The sequence below is a fragment of the Grampus griseus genome (genome assembly GCF_964374135.1).
Source record: "Grampus griseus genome assembly, chromosome: 8".
Taxonomy (NCBI): domain Eukaryota; kingdom Metazoa; phylum Chordata; class Mammalia; order Artiodactyla; family Delphinidae; genus Grampus; species Grampus griseus.
In genome coordinates this window covers 64,944,390-64,960,574 of record NC_139002.1, presented here as the reverse complement: position 1 = coordinate 64,960,574, position 16,185 = coordinate 64,944,390, and positions in this window count along the sequence as shown.

Sequence of the window (16,185 nt, the reverse complement as noted above, 5' to 3'; positions counted from 1 at the left end):
TGTGCACAGCAACGAAGACCCAACGCAGCCAAAAATAAATAAATAAAATAAATTAAAAAAAAAAATTCTCCTAAGGAGGTCTGGGTAATGCAGATGCACAACACACACTAAAGCGGAAGGAAGAGGCCCAAACAGGCGGAGAAAATTTTTAAATAAAATATGAATTTTATCCCATCACTGAAATGCCCTGTAATCAGTGGGCACAATCTGGCAACAAGAAGCAGAAATGCTGAGCAACTGTGCCTGAAGCCGGCAGTTGTGGGAGTGGTGTCCGGCCCCTGGCCACTCAGGGGCTGATAGCATCTTTGTGACTGCCATTACCCCAAAGCTTTCCTGAGAGGAAGCTTCTGGTTCCATGGGAAGTTTCATAAACCGATGCCAGGATTCAAGTTCTCAGAACCAGGACAAATTGCAGTCTCCTCAACTGGTGAAAACAGCTCTCTCCGCCTCATGGGGTTATTGTGAGGATCAAATAAAATAACAGCTGTGAAAGCGTGGCATAGTCACTAAAGCCCATCCAAATGGGAGGGGCAGTCGTGAAAAACAGGAAGGAGGAGAATAATGGAATTCTGATGCCAACAAGGACAAAACCCTCTGAGGACTTAGGGTTGGGTGGTTTGCTCAAGGTGCAAAAGCAGCAAAATCTGATCTTGTAACTGTAAGAATTGTGTGACAGGGTTAACTCTGAAAGCCTCCTCCAACATCACTAGCTGGAGTTTAGGCTGAACCTCATGTTCCAATGAAAATCCTGATTTAATCATCTGTCACTGAGACCAAGGCCATATCTACTGCCCCATGGAATGCATGAAAACTCCATGTCAGCCTGACCCACTGAGAATAGGGATGAGGGTAGAGTTAGGAGAAGCTTCTCAGATGTGGAGATTGAGTCTTTTTTTTTCATTTTATTGAAGTATAGTTGATTTACAATGCTGTACCAATCTTTGCTGTACAGCAAAGTGACTCAGTTATACACATATATACATTCATTTTTATATTGTTTTCCATTATGGTCTATTACAGGATATTGAATATAGTTCCCTGTGCTATGTGATAGGACCTTGTTTATCCATTCTAAATGTAATAGTTTGCATCTACCAGCCCCAAACTCCCAGTCCATCCCTCTCCCTCCCCCCTACTTCCTCCCCCTTGGCAACCACAAGTCTGTTCTCCATGTCTGTGAGTCTATTTCTGTTTTGTAGATAGGTTCATTTGTGCCATATTTTAGATTCCACATATAAGTGATATCATATGGTATTTGTCTTTCTCTTTCTGACTTACTTCACTTAGTATGATAATCTCTAGTTGTATCCATGTTGTTGCAAATGGCGTTATTTCGTTCTTTTTTATGGCTGAGTAATATTCCATTGTATATATGTACCACATCTTCTTTATCCATTCATCTGTTGATGGACATTTAGCTTGTTTCCTTGTTTTGGCTATTGTGAATAGTCCTGCTGTGAACATAGGGGTGTATGTATCTTTTGAATTACAGTTTTGTCTGGGTATATTCCCAGGAGTGGGATTGCTGGATCATATGGTAATTTTATTTTTAGTTTTCTGAGGAACCTCCATAGTGTTTTCCATAGTGGCTGTACCAACTTACATTCCCACCAACAGTGTAAGAGGATTCCCTTTTCTCCACACCCTCTCCAGCATTTGTTATTTGTAGACTTTTTAATGATGGCCATTCTGACTGGTGTGAGGTGATACCTCATTGTAGTTTTGATTTTCATTTCTCTGATAATTAATGATGTTGAGCATCTTTTCATGTGCCTACTGGCTGTCTGTATGTCTCCTTTGGAGAAATGTCTATTAAGGTCTTCTGCCCATTTTTCCGTTGGGTTGTTTGTTTTTTGTTGTTGAGTTGTATGAGCTGTTTGTATATTTCAGAGATTAAGCCCTTGTTAGACATGGAGATTGAGTCTTGAGAATTAGTGAAAGTTCACAGATAGCTGTAGAAGAGAAGGAAGGACATTCCAGAAAGAAAGAGGTAGCTAGCTGCATGCACAGAAGTATGAAGGCAAAAAAAAAAAAAAAAAAAAAGAATGGTGCTTTGGCTATGTGATATCGTGATTTATAATAAATATACATTTGGGGCTTCCCTGGTGGCGCAGTGGTTGAGAGTCCGCCTGCCGATGCAGGGGACACGGGTTCGTGCCCCGGTCGGGGAAGATCCCACATGCCGCGGAGCGGCTGGGCCCGTGAGCCATGGCCGCTGAGCCTGTGCTCCGCAGCGGGAGAGGCCGCAATGGTGAGAGGCCCACCTACTGCAAAAAAAAAAAAAAAAAGAAAAAAAAAGAATAGAATGATAGTTGCCAGTGGCTGGCGGGAGGGAGAAGTAGGGAAATGTTGATCAAGGGCACAAAGTTTCAGTTTTACAAGATGAATAAGTTCTGGAGATCTGATGTACAGCAATGTGAATATAGTTAACAATACTGTAGTGTATACTTGAAATTTGCTAAGAGGGTAGATCTTAAGTGTTCTTACCACCAAAAAAAAAATGGTAACTGGTAACTATGTGAGGTGATGGCTATGTTAATTAGCTTGACTGGAGGAATTATTTCACAATGTATACATATATCAAAACATCAAGTCATGGCTTCCCTGGTGGTGCAGTGGTTAAGAATCCGCCTGCCAATGCAGGAGACACGGTTTCAAGCCCTGGTCCGGGAAGATCCCACATGCCGCGAAGCAACTAAGCCCGTGCGCCACAACTACTGAGCCTGCGCTCTAGAACGCTTGAGCCACAACTACTGAAACCTCTGCACCTACAGCCCATGCTCCGCAACAAGAGAAGCCACCACAATGAGAATCCCGTGCACCGCAACAAAGAGTAGCCCCCGCTCACCGCAACTAGAAAAAGCCCACACGCAGCAACAAAGACCCAACGCAGCCAAAAATAAAATAAAATAAATTTATAAAAAAAAAATTCAAGTCATATACCTTAAACATATACTATTTTTCTTTGTCAATTATACCTCAATAAAAATGGAGGGAAAATCAGCAATGTCAAAAAGAAAAAAAAAATCTTCCATTCTTCACTCTCTTCCTTTCTTCCTCAGTGCCTTCCTTCCTTTTCTTCTTTCTTTCTTCCTTCCACAAATTAGTGTTGAGCATCTTCTCTGTATCAGGTATTGTGCCAGGCACTGGGAGTCCAACAATGAACATGCAGGTTGGCCCTTCCCCTCATGGACTTAGAGTTGGGTGGAGGTCCCGTCCTTTCTGCTGATGACTTGAGGAGGCCATGCCATGTGGGTGCCGCTGAGTTTACCACTCCTGGACTGTTCAGGGTCCTCAGAATAGCTTCCTGCTCCTTCTCATATTTCCAATCTTTCCCCATCTCTCCCATCATCTAACCTTTGATACATTAGTAGAATCATCGGCAGATTTTACTTCCCAGGAAACAAAGGATGGAAACTTTCGAGTCAGCTTTCTTTCCTTATGGTATTTGATGGATGCCCCATCTTGTAACACATTATCGGACCCCCTGTTTACCTGGTTATTATGTGACCATCAGGTTAATCCTATTTTCCTGTTCTTAGTACAATTTCTGCTTTTTACATAATTCTTTGGCTTACTTTTGTTCCCTGTATACATTCGTCCCTCTTTACACTGAGGGAAATATATACTTATACTTTATACTGTTGGGGAAGTGGAAATTTCCCCTTTACCCCTCTTGAGTTCCTGTGGGACTAATAATAAAACTGACACAAAACAGATTAACAGGACAAAAAGAAACAAATTTTAATTCATGCACTTGGAGATGCCATAGAAATGAGACTTAGGTAGTGGCCAAAGCAGGCAACTTTTATACTTTTTAGACAAAAAACCAAAACAAAACAATAAGTTTGTGAAGAAGTGACAGGACAAAGAAACTTATGTGTTGGCTGCTCAGTTAGTGAAGAATCTAAACAGAGTTGGGCTTGAGGGAGTACATTAAAGAAGTAACAGGTTTGTCTATACAGGCTTCGTGGCCTGACTTCCTTACCTCTAGTAATAAGGGTCCTTTCTACCTCCAGATGCAGGGAGGGCACCTTTCACGTGAGAGACTGACTTCCTGCTTTCAGGGAGACCGAGGGGAGGGTCAGAGTGTCCCTCTTATGTTGGCCGTTTCTTAAGTAACTTTAATTCAAAATAATCTATATGCCATTGAGGCACATTTTGAGGTGGCCTGCCCTGAGCCCCAGAAATACACAAAATGTATTTACCAGAAGAAACAAAGAGGTCAAAAATAGTAACACCTACTTTGGAAATTAATAAGAATATTTAAATATATTTTATTACATTTAGCCTCATTTGGTGTTTTTTCTTTGTTTGTTTGTTTTTGTTTTTTGGCTGTGTTGGGTCTTTGTTGCTGAGCACAGGCTTTCTCTAGTTGCGGCGAGCGGGGGCTACTCGTCATTGCGGTGTGCAGGCTTCTCATTGTGGTGGCTTCTCTTGTTGCAGAGCACGGGTTCTATGTGCGAGGGCTTCAGTAGTTGTGGCATGCGGGTTCAGTAGTTGCAGCACGCAGGCTCTAGGTCGTGCAGGCTTCAGTAGTTGTGGCTCGCAGGCTCTAGGGCGCAGGCTCAGTAGTTGTGGTGCACGGGCTTAGTTGCTCCGCGGTATGTGGGATCTTCCCAGACCAGGGATTGAACCTGGGTCCCCTGCATTGGCAGGCGGATTCTTAACCACTGCGCCACCAGGGAAGTCCCGTTTGGTGTTATAATTACCTTTTTATATGCCTCTTTAAAACTTTTCACTTTGAACCATGGACTTTAGAAATGTTATAATTAACTGTAATTATTATTCTTTTTTGATGCTCAAAAGAATCACAACACGACCGCTGAGAGCCCTGTTATATTGGCTTCAATGTCCAATCAGCACTATTTTAAATATTTTTGGAAGCATCCTTTTCTCAGATGTTACAGGCTCCTCCTTGTCTTTCCCTGTTCCAAGACATGGAATTGACTATGCTTTTAAAGGTCTTGGCTTTTTTTAAGGAGCATAGTAGAATCCAAAATCTGGATGTTGGGTGTGCCAATCAGTTTGGTAGTGAGTCAAGTTGTTTCCAGGTGACAAACCTGACGAATATCTTTCTTTCTAAGTCCACATCAGTTTGCATTAAATCTTTCCACTTTTATCCAACTCTTATTTATTCTAATGTAAAAATATAGTTATTTAATATACCTTCTGCTTCCTTAATTTTGAACCCCACACCAAACCTACGATTATAATCTCTTCTCTTTTATAATCTTTATTTGGATCATCTATCACCATTCAGAAGTCTCTCCATTGATGCAAATTTGTTTGCATTCTTTTTCTGGTCCAAGATAAATCTAGTGCTCAGCTATAAGAAAGATTTTCTTAGCTGTTAACATCTATACCTTGGCTATTTATAAATGACCTGTGTTCTGTTTCAATTTTAATCCTTTTGGGGGAAGGATCTAGATATAAATATGAAACAAATGAACAGCTTAGTGTTGTCATCAAATAAAACTTCGTAGCAAAGCAAATCTGATTTTCATGAGTTGCTATTGTGAAAATAAGATAATGAAGCATGTATGGAAAAGTTTGCATAAATGGTGGTAAGTATACACCTGAAGATAGTATGTCAAAGGTTAGATGGTAGGAGAGGTAGGGGAAGACTGGAAATATGAAAAGGAGCAGGAAGCTATTCTGAGGACGCTGACCAGTTCTGGAACGGTGCTCAGCAGCACCCACATGGCATGGCCTCCTCGTCATCAGCAGAAAGGACAGGACCTCCACCCAATTCTAAGTCATGAAGGGATGGGCCTACCCGCATGTTCATTGTTGGACTCCCAGTGCCTGGCACAATACCTGATACAGAGAAGATGCTCAACACTTATTTTCGGAAGGAAGAAAGAAAGGAAGGAAGGCATGGAGGAAGAAAAGAAGGGAGTGAATGCTTAATATATAAGGCATGTTTATATTTGCAATCATTCCAAACAACTGTGTAAATACATAACAAAGGCAGTACAACCAATTATATAATACAAGCATACTTCAGAGATACTGCGGGTTCAGTTCCAGCCACAATGAAGCATATACTGCAATAAAGCGAGTCACATGAATTTTCTGGCTTCCCAGTGCATAGAAAAGTTATGTTCACACTATATTGTAGTCTATTAAGCGTGCAATAATAGCATAGTCTATAAAACCAATGTACCTGCCTTCATTACAAAATATTTTATTGCTAAAAAATGCTAACCATCACCTGAACCTTCAGTGAGTCATAATTTTTATGCAATAGTAATATCAAAGATCACTGTCCACAGCTTACCATAAAAAATATAATAAGAATGAAAAAGTTTTGAAATATTGGGAGAATTATTGAAATGTGACACAGAGATGTCAAGTGAGCAAATGCTGTGGGGAAAATGGTGCCGATAGACTTGTTCAACATAAGGTCGCCACAAACCTTCAATTTATAAAAAGCACAGCATCTGTGAAGTGCAATAAGCAAAGCACAATAAAATGAGGTATGCCTGTACTAACTAAGCAAAACTATAAAATACATAATTTCAGGAAATCCCCCATGAAAGGTATAGGCATGACAAATGTCACTGATGGAGCAAGTAAAGTGTAATGATTAAAAGGGACCCAGCCTCCACAGGGTGTATGATTCCGTTTGTAGGAAATGTCCAGGATAGGCAAATCCATAGAGACAGAAAATAGACTGATGGTTGCCTGGGGCTTAGAGGAGCGGGGAAACGGGGAGTGACTCCTAATGGGTTTCCCATTGGAATGATGGAAATGCTCTAAAATTGATTGGGTGATGGTGGCATAACTCTGTGAGTATACTAAAAGCTATTGAACTGTATACTTTAAATGATGAACGGTATGGTATGTAAATTTTATGACAATAAAGCTGTTATAAAAGGGGGGAGGGCAGCCGGATGCATGCCAGCTCAAGTTTAGAAGGTGCCACAAAATCCCCTGCTCCAGCCAAGAATCAATTATAAATAACCCCAACCTACGTAAATAACCTACAACCGTGGCCAGTATAAAATGGTATTATTTTAACTTGGGGTCTAGTAAAATCACTGTAACATAGAAAAGTATCAAAATAAATATTACGTCTACAAATAAGTATAGAAGTAATGAAAAAGAAATTAAATCCACGATTTTAATATTTTGAAGTTAGACTTAAATGTGGTTATAGCCTTTGTGATTATTTTATTTTCGTGATTCTGTCTGCTGTTTGGTGTGTTGGGATGTTTCAGTGTTTGAGAAATCAGTCTTATTGGATTTGTGATTATAACTTGGATTGTTTAAGGGAATTTGAGCAAGTGATGAGGTGATCATTATCATGGACTTCTCAGCGCTCATTCCACTCTGAGATAATTAATAAAAGCCAACGGGCAGTCCCATTCTCCTTGCCAGTGATTGGTTTAGGAACAGGCATGTGATACAACTCTGGCCAATGAGATGGGAATTAAAGTCCATGTGAGGCTTCTGAGAGAGGTTTCCACAGTCCCAAAAAAGGGAAATAAAAGTTCCACTTTCTCTGAATTGTTGTGTCTGGATATGATAATGTCATTGCTGCAGCCACACTGCTACAAGCCTGAGGCTTCTACCAGGACACAGAGAAGGGCAGAACCAAGAGAATCATAATAGAGTGGAGCTGCAGCCTGGGCACACCATGCCCACAGCCTATCCCACCTCAGAGCTTCATGTCATGTGAGATAATACAATTCCTTATCATTTAAGCCATTTTGAGTCAGGGCTTTCTTTTATTTTCACCCAAAAGAAACATTTTATAATGGGATTTAAATGTAAAACTGTAGTTTAAGAAACTTTTAAAAATGTATTAGTTTTAAAAATAAACAAATGGGACCTAATGAAACTTAAAAGCTTTTGTACAGCAAAGGAAACCATAAACAAGATGAAAAGACAACACTCAGAATAGGAGAAAATATTTGCAAATGAAGCAACTGACAAAGGATTAATCTCCAAAATTTACAAGCAACTCATGCAGCTCAATATCAAAAAAACAAACAACCCAATCCAAAAATGGACGGAAGACCTAAATAGACATTTCTCCAAAGAAGATATACAGATTGCCAACAAACACATGAAAGGATGCTCAACATCACTAATCATTAGAGAAATGCAAATCAAAACTACAATGAGGTATCACCTCACACCAGTCAGAATGGCCATCATCAAAAAATCTACAAACAATAAATTCTGGAGAGGGTGTGGAGAAAAGGGAACCCTCTTGCACTGTTGGTGGGAATGTAAATTGATACCGCCACTATGGAGAACAGTATGGAGGTTCCTTAAGAAAACTAAAAATAGAACTACCATATGACCCAGCAATCCCACTACTGGGGATATACCCTGAGAAAACCATAATTCAAAAAGAGTCATGTACCACAATGTTCACTGAAGCTCTATTTACAGTAGCCAGGACATGGAAGCAACCTAAGTGTCCATCGACAGATGAATGGGTAAAGAAGATGTGGCATATATATACAATGGAATATTACTCAGCCATAAAAAGAAACAAAATTGAGTTATTTGTAGTGAGGTGGATGGACCTAGAGTCTGTCATACAGAGTGAAGTAAGTCAGAAAGAGAAAAACAAATACCTTAGGCTAACACATGTATATGGAATCTAAAAAAAAAAAAAAAAAAAACAGTTCTGAAGAACCTAGGGGCAGGACAGGAATAAAGATGCAGATGTAGAGAATGGACTTGAGGACACGGGGAGGGGGAAGGGCAAGCTGGGACAAAGTGAGAGCGTGGCATGGACATATATGCACTACCAAATGTAAAATAGACAGCTAGTGGGAAGCAGCTGCATAGCACAGGGAGATCAGCTCGATGCTTTTTGACCACCTAGAGGGGTGGGATAGGGAGGGTGGGAGGGAGATGCAAGAGGGAGGAGACATGGGGATATATGTATATGTATAGCTGATTCACTTTGTTATACAGCAGAAACTAACACACCATTGTAAAGCAATTATACTCCAATAAAGATGTTAAAGAAAAAATAAAGTAAAATGAAACCCTCCCCCCCAAATTTATTAGTTTTGTTTGTTTATTAGGCATATAAATTGGATAAATTGAGCATCAGTTATACCGGAAGTTGTAGAGAATGTTCCTCTGCCCAGACAGAAGCCCCCTGGACTTTGAACAACCTAGAAACAGTGTGGTGAGGCAAATTTCAAACAGGGGTTCCTGCCATTGATCCTCACATGAGAACCTACTGGTAACATGACACGTGTCTTCAACTGTGGCATTTATTATAAACTCAGGGAAGACATAGCTGCAAGAATTACAAACACTGACTTATGCTGGGATCACAACTGATTTCTGCTGATATCTGTAGAAATTACAAACACTGGTTTCTGGTGTAGGAAGAGAGGTTAGAGTGTCCAAAGGAACAGATCACTAGCAGCTGTGCTATCAGTGACCAAAGGGGACTTCACAGGCCAGGAGCCCCCAGTTTAAATGCCTTCAAGGCCCAGGCAGGATCTATACATGAAGGAAAATGAGTGGGAATGAAGCAGTAGGAAACGGTGATCCCGTCTACAGGGAGCATCTCTGCTCAGGCCCAGGTGATGCTACTGTGAGGAAATGCAGCTTCAGTGTTGCCAGATCTTCCCTTTTTCAAGAGAAGCCAAAAAACTGGATCACGTGAATCTTGTGGAGTTTTAGATTAGGGCAACCAATTCAACTAAAAGAACAAAAACAAAACACTGCGGGGCCAAACAGCACACATCTACGGGCTGTCTGTGGTCCACAGGCGGCCAGTTTGCAGCTCAGCCCACAGCTTTAGGGTACATCCATAGGGTAGACACATGTGAAAGTCTGCAAACATTTTCTTCCCACAGGAGCTTCTCAGACACTGAGATCTGGGGCTACATAGCTGAAAAGACGTGATTCATAGTAACAGCTCAGTAAGAAGGATTAGCTGCAAAATGCACACGCATAGTTAAACAAAATAATCTGCTGCATGGGGCTGGTTGGTATCTTCTGCTTAAATCTCAAAGACAAAGACAATTTTTATTTCAGTCCTTGTCAGAGCCAAGTTGCTATTTGTGATTACCTACCAGCATGATCAGTCCTACTAAATTGCTTTGCTGTCTTCCCAGGCTTTCTAAATTAGGATTAGTCATTCATCTGTAACCCAAAAATTAAAAGAGAGGGAGAGAGACTGAGACCACTGGTCCAAACGAGACATGAGTCCCAAGAGAGTCTCGTCACACCTCTCCGGAGCTTCCCAGCAAAGCCCAGCACAAGTTTCTGGTCCGCAGGGGTCACACAACAAATATTCCCTGGTTTCTCGAAGATAAGAGTAAACCCCAAGGCCTGTGAGTGCCTCTGACTCACAGAAAAATCTGCTCATTTTCATGGGTCTGTTTGTGTGTCATTTTTTAAAAATTGTGATGTGACACATGGTAGCAGGAGGAACTTAGGCTAGATATTAAGAACAATTTCCTGACTAACCGACTGTGAAATATTACAGCACATTACAAATGAGGAAGTGGAGGCTCCCATCTATGCAGGAGTTTTCCGCCAGGGTAAACGCCTGATTCTGTTGGTCAGATGCTATCACTGGTGAGGTGGGAAGGGGGCATTTGTACAATGTGTCCTCGCCAGCCCTCTCTTCACTCTTAACAAGAGCTGCCATTTACAAAGGGTCAAACTGCTCACTGTCCTAGGTCCTTTATCTTATCACATCCTCATAGAAACCCAGTAAGAAAGATTATCCCCATTTTATAGATGAGGACACTGAAACCTCAGAGAAATGAAATAACTTGCTCAAGTTCATCCTGTTAATAAATGGCAGAACTAGGATTAGAACTCACCTCTGTGTAGCTTCCAAGTCCAGGCCCTTTCTCTAAGGCTGTGCTGCTGCAGGTGCCTGGGCAGAACACCTGTGGCTACCTGTGGGGAAGAGAGACCAAACAGCAGGTTCAGGCAAGGAGAGTGTTACGCAAAAAAGTTGTGAGAACACTGCTGAGGCCCGAAGAGGAAGCCAGTGTCAGGAAGAGAGATAAAATGCCAACTGGGGAAGTGACAGAGACACGAGGGGAGGTAAGGTCAAGGGATATCCTTCCAGAAATGAATCTGCACTGACTTGGACAGTCCAGGAAATGAAGATAGAGAATAGGGAGTTCCTTTTAAGCAACACCCAGCCTGTGTTCTCAAGCCCACCAAGCAGCAGGCTGGGTGCTGCTGACCCGCCCAGATCGGATTTTCCTTTGGCGACTCCTGACCTGCTAACAGTGCCCTTGGACAATTCTCATTCCCACTCCCCCGCCCATCAGCAATTTTCTTTGATATACAGGAGCTAAAACAGTTTCCAACAATGACTCTGCAACTTAGTCAAGTGCTTATGTCCACGTTCACAATACCTATAATCATGTAATTTTCCTTCTCTAAAAAACTGTCCCGGGCTTCCCTGGTGGCGCAGTGATTGAGAGTCCGCCTGCCGATGCAGGGGACACGGGTTCGTGTCCCGGACTGGGAGGATCCCACATGCCGCAGAGCGGCTGGGCCCAGTGAGCCATGGCCGCTGAGCCTGCGCGTCCGGATCCTGTGCTCGGCAACGGGAGAGGCCACAACAGTGAGAGGTCCGCGTACCGCGCAAAAAAAAAAGACTGTCCCTGTTGTTTCTGCCCTGTTAGGGCCCAGGTTTCTGGATTAGGATTATTGCTACCACAAAAGAGAGGGCAGGTTGAAAATTAGTGGGTCCCTACAGCCTCCATATATTTATATGTTAAACCATATCGCCTTTCCTACTTAACACTTGTGGCTGAAGAGTTAGTGTTTTTATTGCAAAATCATCCAAAAAAGCAGGTCCAGGCCAACTTTGGAGCAGCAGTCAGCTGTAGACTATTTCAAGAGGTGATTTGGGTCCTTCATCCTCTCTCTTAACAGTTCATTTCCTAAACTCCAGTATGGCCCCAGTAGCTCCAGTCTCTGTGTTCAGACAGGAAATCTAAGGAAATGAATACAACTGCAGAGACACAGAACAGATTCACTGGGCTGGTCTTCCAACTGCTCAACTAGATCTGATATCCAGTTCCCTTAATTAAACTCAAAACTTCCTGGACGCTCAGGCCTCAAGAAGCAGGAGGGAACCCCAAACCTGTCCTGCTGGTCTGTGCCTTTGGGAAATTCTTTCATTCAGTCTGTACTTTCCTGAAGCTCACCCTGCTAACAGTGAGGGCAGGAAGAGAAAAATAAAACCAGAAATCAAATAAGTCAACAATTAAACCAGAAGGACTTTTCTTTTCTCTGAATAGCCTTTGGTTGGCCATGTCAACAAATCAATGCAAGGACACACCTTCCTGAAATTATTTCTCACCCTAACCCCAACCCACTATGAAAAAAGCTAGAGCTGACTTACCTATGACTGCAATGAAAGTGTAAACTTCTCCCAGGCCTTCAAGAGTTTGGCCTAGGGATTAGCACCATTCTGGGGAACGCTTGGGATTTTAGGCTCTTTCAGTTACTCCGTAATCAATTTTTGAGTACTTCCTATTTTCTGGGTGCTGAGTTAGAAGTGGTGAAATGACCCAGAGATGACTAGGACACAAATCCTGCTCCCTAACTGCTCAGGGTGCAGTAGGGGAGATGCAGCATGAACTTGATGCTTCCTTGATGCTGTAATCAAAGGAAGAGAGTGCTTCATGCCACAAGAGAGAGAACCAAAGAATAATCATCATTTATATTTGAATGGGACTTTCTGAGGACAGTTTCCTTATATTATCTCATTTGATCCTCGACATACTTGTGATGGACATCTGCCGTTATTCTCATTCAGCATCCTTTCCCCCTCTGGTAAGTGTACCCTAACTTCTCAGTGAAGAATCTCCACCCAACCACTCTGATCCTGTGTGCTGCTGCCAGGGCTGCACCCAGGGTCTGAGGCAGAACACGTCTCCTGGGCCACAGCCAACCCAAGCGTCAAGTTCTCCTGGCCATAGTGACCACCTCAGGGATGGAAACGTGACCCACCGAGAGCAATGAAAATACAGTTGGTACTTCTTTTTTTTTTTTTTTTGGCCACACTGCACAGATTGCAGGATCTTAATTCCCTCGACCAGGGATCCAACTCGGGCCCTCGGCAGTGAAAGTGAAAGCGCGGAGTCCTAACCACTGGGCCTGCCAGGGAATTCCCTAGTTGGGACTTCTGAGAAAGAGATTCTCAAGTTTGTCTGCTGGACTTGAAGCATGAAGACTGTGGGTTCTGGAAATGCTTGCCACTCTTTGAACCTGAGCCTGAAGGTGACAGAGTGAAAGGCAGAACTGAAAGAAGGAAAGATACAGAGGCTTGATTATATCATTTGAAATTTGACTTCACCCATGCCTGAAGCCATCTCTGCCCCTAGACTTTTCACCTATATAAATCAATAAATGCTGTTTCATCGGAAGCCAGTTTGGGTTGGGTTTTGTTGTCACTCAAAATCAAAAGAGCCAAAAGAAATTTTAACTCCATGTGGTAGATATTTCTATCTCTATTTTATATAAGGAAAATTGAGGCTCAGAGAGGTAATAAGAGATAGCTAAGGAGTAGCAGAACCAGGTCCTGATATCAATTCACAGATTCAGTCATTTATACCATAGCTGCCTCCCTCAGTGACAGAAATCCAGAGGAAACGCAAATAAGATTAGCCAGTCTTTGCAGGAGCACCAGTTGAACTGGACTTTGAAAGACAGGTTGGATTTGGCCTGAAGTGATGGCAAAAGTATTCTGGGTAAAGGGTAATATGCAAGGTCATGGATGTGAGAAATCTCAGGGGCATATGGAGAATAACAGGTACTTGGGTGTGTCAAAAGCATTGGGTGTGGGCTTCCCTGGTGTCGCAGTGGTTAAGAATCCGCCTGCCAATGCAGGGGACACAGGTTCAAGCCCTGGTCCAGGAAGATCCCACATGGCACGGAGCAACTAAGCCCGTGCGCCACAGCTACAGAGCCTGTACTCTAGAGCCCGCGAGCCACAACTACTGAAGCTCACGTGCCTAAAGCCCATGCTCCACAACAAGAGAAGCCACTGCAATGAGAAGCCCGCACACCGCAAGGAAGAGTAGCCCCCGCTCGCCGCAACTAGAGAAAGCCTGCACGCAGCAACGAACACCCAACGTAGCCAAAAATAATAAATAAAGGAAATAAATAAACTTATATTAAAAAAAGCGTTGGGTGTATAAGAGAGCATAACAGGAAATAGAGTTAGGAACATATATAGGATCAGAATGTTTGGGGAACTTGAACTTTACGCTGAAGGTCAGAAATTCCCAAACCCCACTGTATTAAACACTGGTTTCAATTGACCGAAACTCAATTTTCGCCAGCTTAGTTGTACTAGATCTTGTAGATGAGGTTTACTGACACAGGAAAGAAGACTCAAAAGAACCCAGTGAGGAGAAAGAGTCAAATTTTTGGCTCCGAGTTCCAAAACGGTGTCTTGAAACCAAGACAAGCTGACGGAACTGAAGCAGGACTCACTGCTCACACAAAGAAAATGCTGGATAATTTTTTCTTAAGATGTATCTGAGACTGAAAACCACAAAGGGAAATTTCCAGGTGCCAGAAATCAAAAGGGAACCCAAAGCTAGCATGGTAAGCAGGATGCGAAGCTGAGACGGGATAGGTCTTAGGCATTAGGGATGGGATTTTAATGTTGCTGTGGCAGCAGAAGATGAGGCCTTGAGCCCTGGCAAGGCCTGGAATTAGAATAAAAGTCCTATCTACTCCCCACAGGAGGATAGAAAAACTCTGCTTACCAGCCTGGGGAAGGAGCAATAAAGTCTGCCATTGGCCTGGGCGACAGGCGGAGAAGGAATCATCGATGATAAATTAGAACCCCAAGCCTGTTCTGCACCAATGTGGGACCGGAATTCACATTATCCATCAGGTGCAGGTCACAAAATATTGAGCAAAATACAAATAAATGCCTACCTAGACATCATGGTAAAACTGGAGACCATCAAATATAAGAAACGAAAATCTTAAAAGCAACCTATGGAAAAAGACAGACTACCTACAAAAGATGAACAGGCTTTAGCAGACCATCGTGAGCAAAAATAAATGGCAGAAGACAAAGGAATATCTTAAAATAGCTGATCTACTGAGCTGCAAAGGACAAAGAGAATGAGAATCATGAGACTGTTGGGTAGCCAGACAGAGAGTGATTTTTTTTTTTTTGGGGGGGGGGCGGTACGCAGGCCTCTCACTGTTGTGGCCTCTCCCGTTGCGGAGCACAGGCTCCAGACGCGCAGGCTCAGCGGCCATGGCTCACGGGCCCAGCCGCCCCGCGGCATGTGGGATCTTCCCGGACCGGGGCACGAACCCGCGTCCCCTGCATCGGCAGGCGGACTCTCAACCACTGCGCCACCAGGGAAGCCCGAGAGTGATGTTTTAAGAACGAAGTTATGACAAAAGCTGCCAAATAGTCAAGTACGATAAGGATAGAGAAACATGCATTGGATTTGGCAACTTGAACAGCATCAGTGGCTTTGACTTAGTGGTTTCAGTAGAGGGGTGGGGGACAGAAAGCAGGTGTGAGGAGATTGAAGTCAACACAAGGAAGTGAGTTTTTATCTCCCAAAACCCCTTTACTTCAAACACATAGCAAGCCATGACATTTAAAATTATAAAAATGATTTTAAAAAAAGATAGAGCTGGGACTTCCCTGGTGGCACAGTGGTTACGAATCCACCTGCCAGTGCAGGGGACAAGGGTTCGAGCCCTGGTCTGGGAAGATCCCACATGCTGCAGAACAACTAAGCCCAGGAGCCACAACTACTGAGCCTGCGCTCTAGAGCCCGCGAGCCACAACTACTGAGCCCGCATGCCACAACTGAAGCCCGCGCGCCTAGAGCCCGTGCTCTGCAACAAGAGAAGCCACCGAATGGGAAGCCCGCGCACCGCAACAAAGAGTAGTCCCCGCTTGACGTAACTAGAAGACCCAACACAGCCAAAAATAAATAAATAAATAAAAAGATATAGCTGGACCCTCACATATCTCCATGAGCCAGAAATGAAATAGAAACACAGTAAGATCAGTGGGGCCCATGTCTCAGGCTCGTGGGCTCCAAGTCTGGAAGCTGGACTTTGGCAGCTGGGTGGGCGTTCAGCTCCTGTGGGGGTAAAGTGCTCCCCTCAATGTGAAGGACTGAAACTCACGGCTTGACAGCAGAGGCTGATGTGGGTTCCACTGCT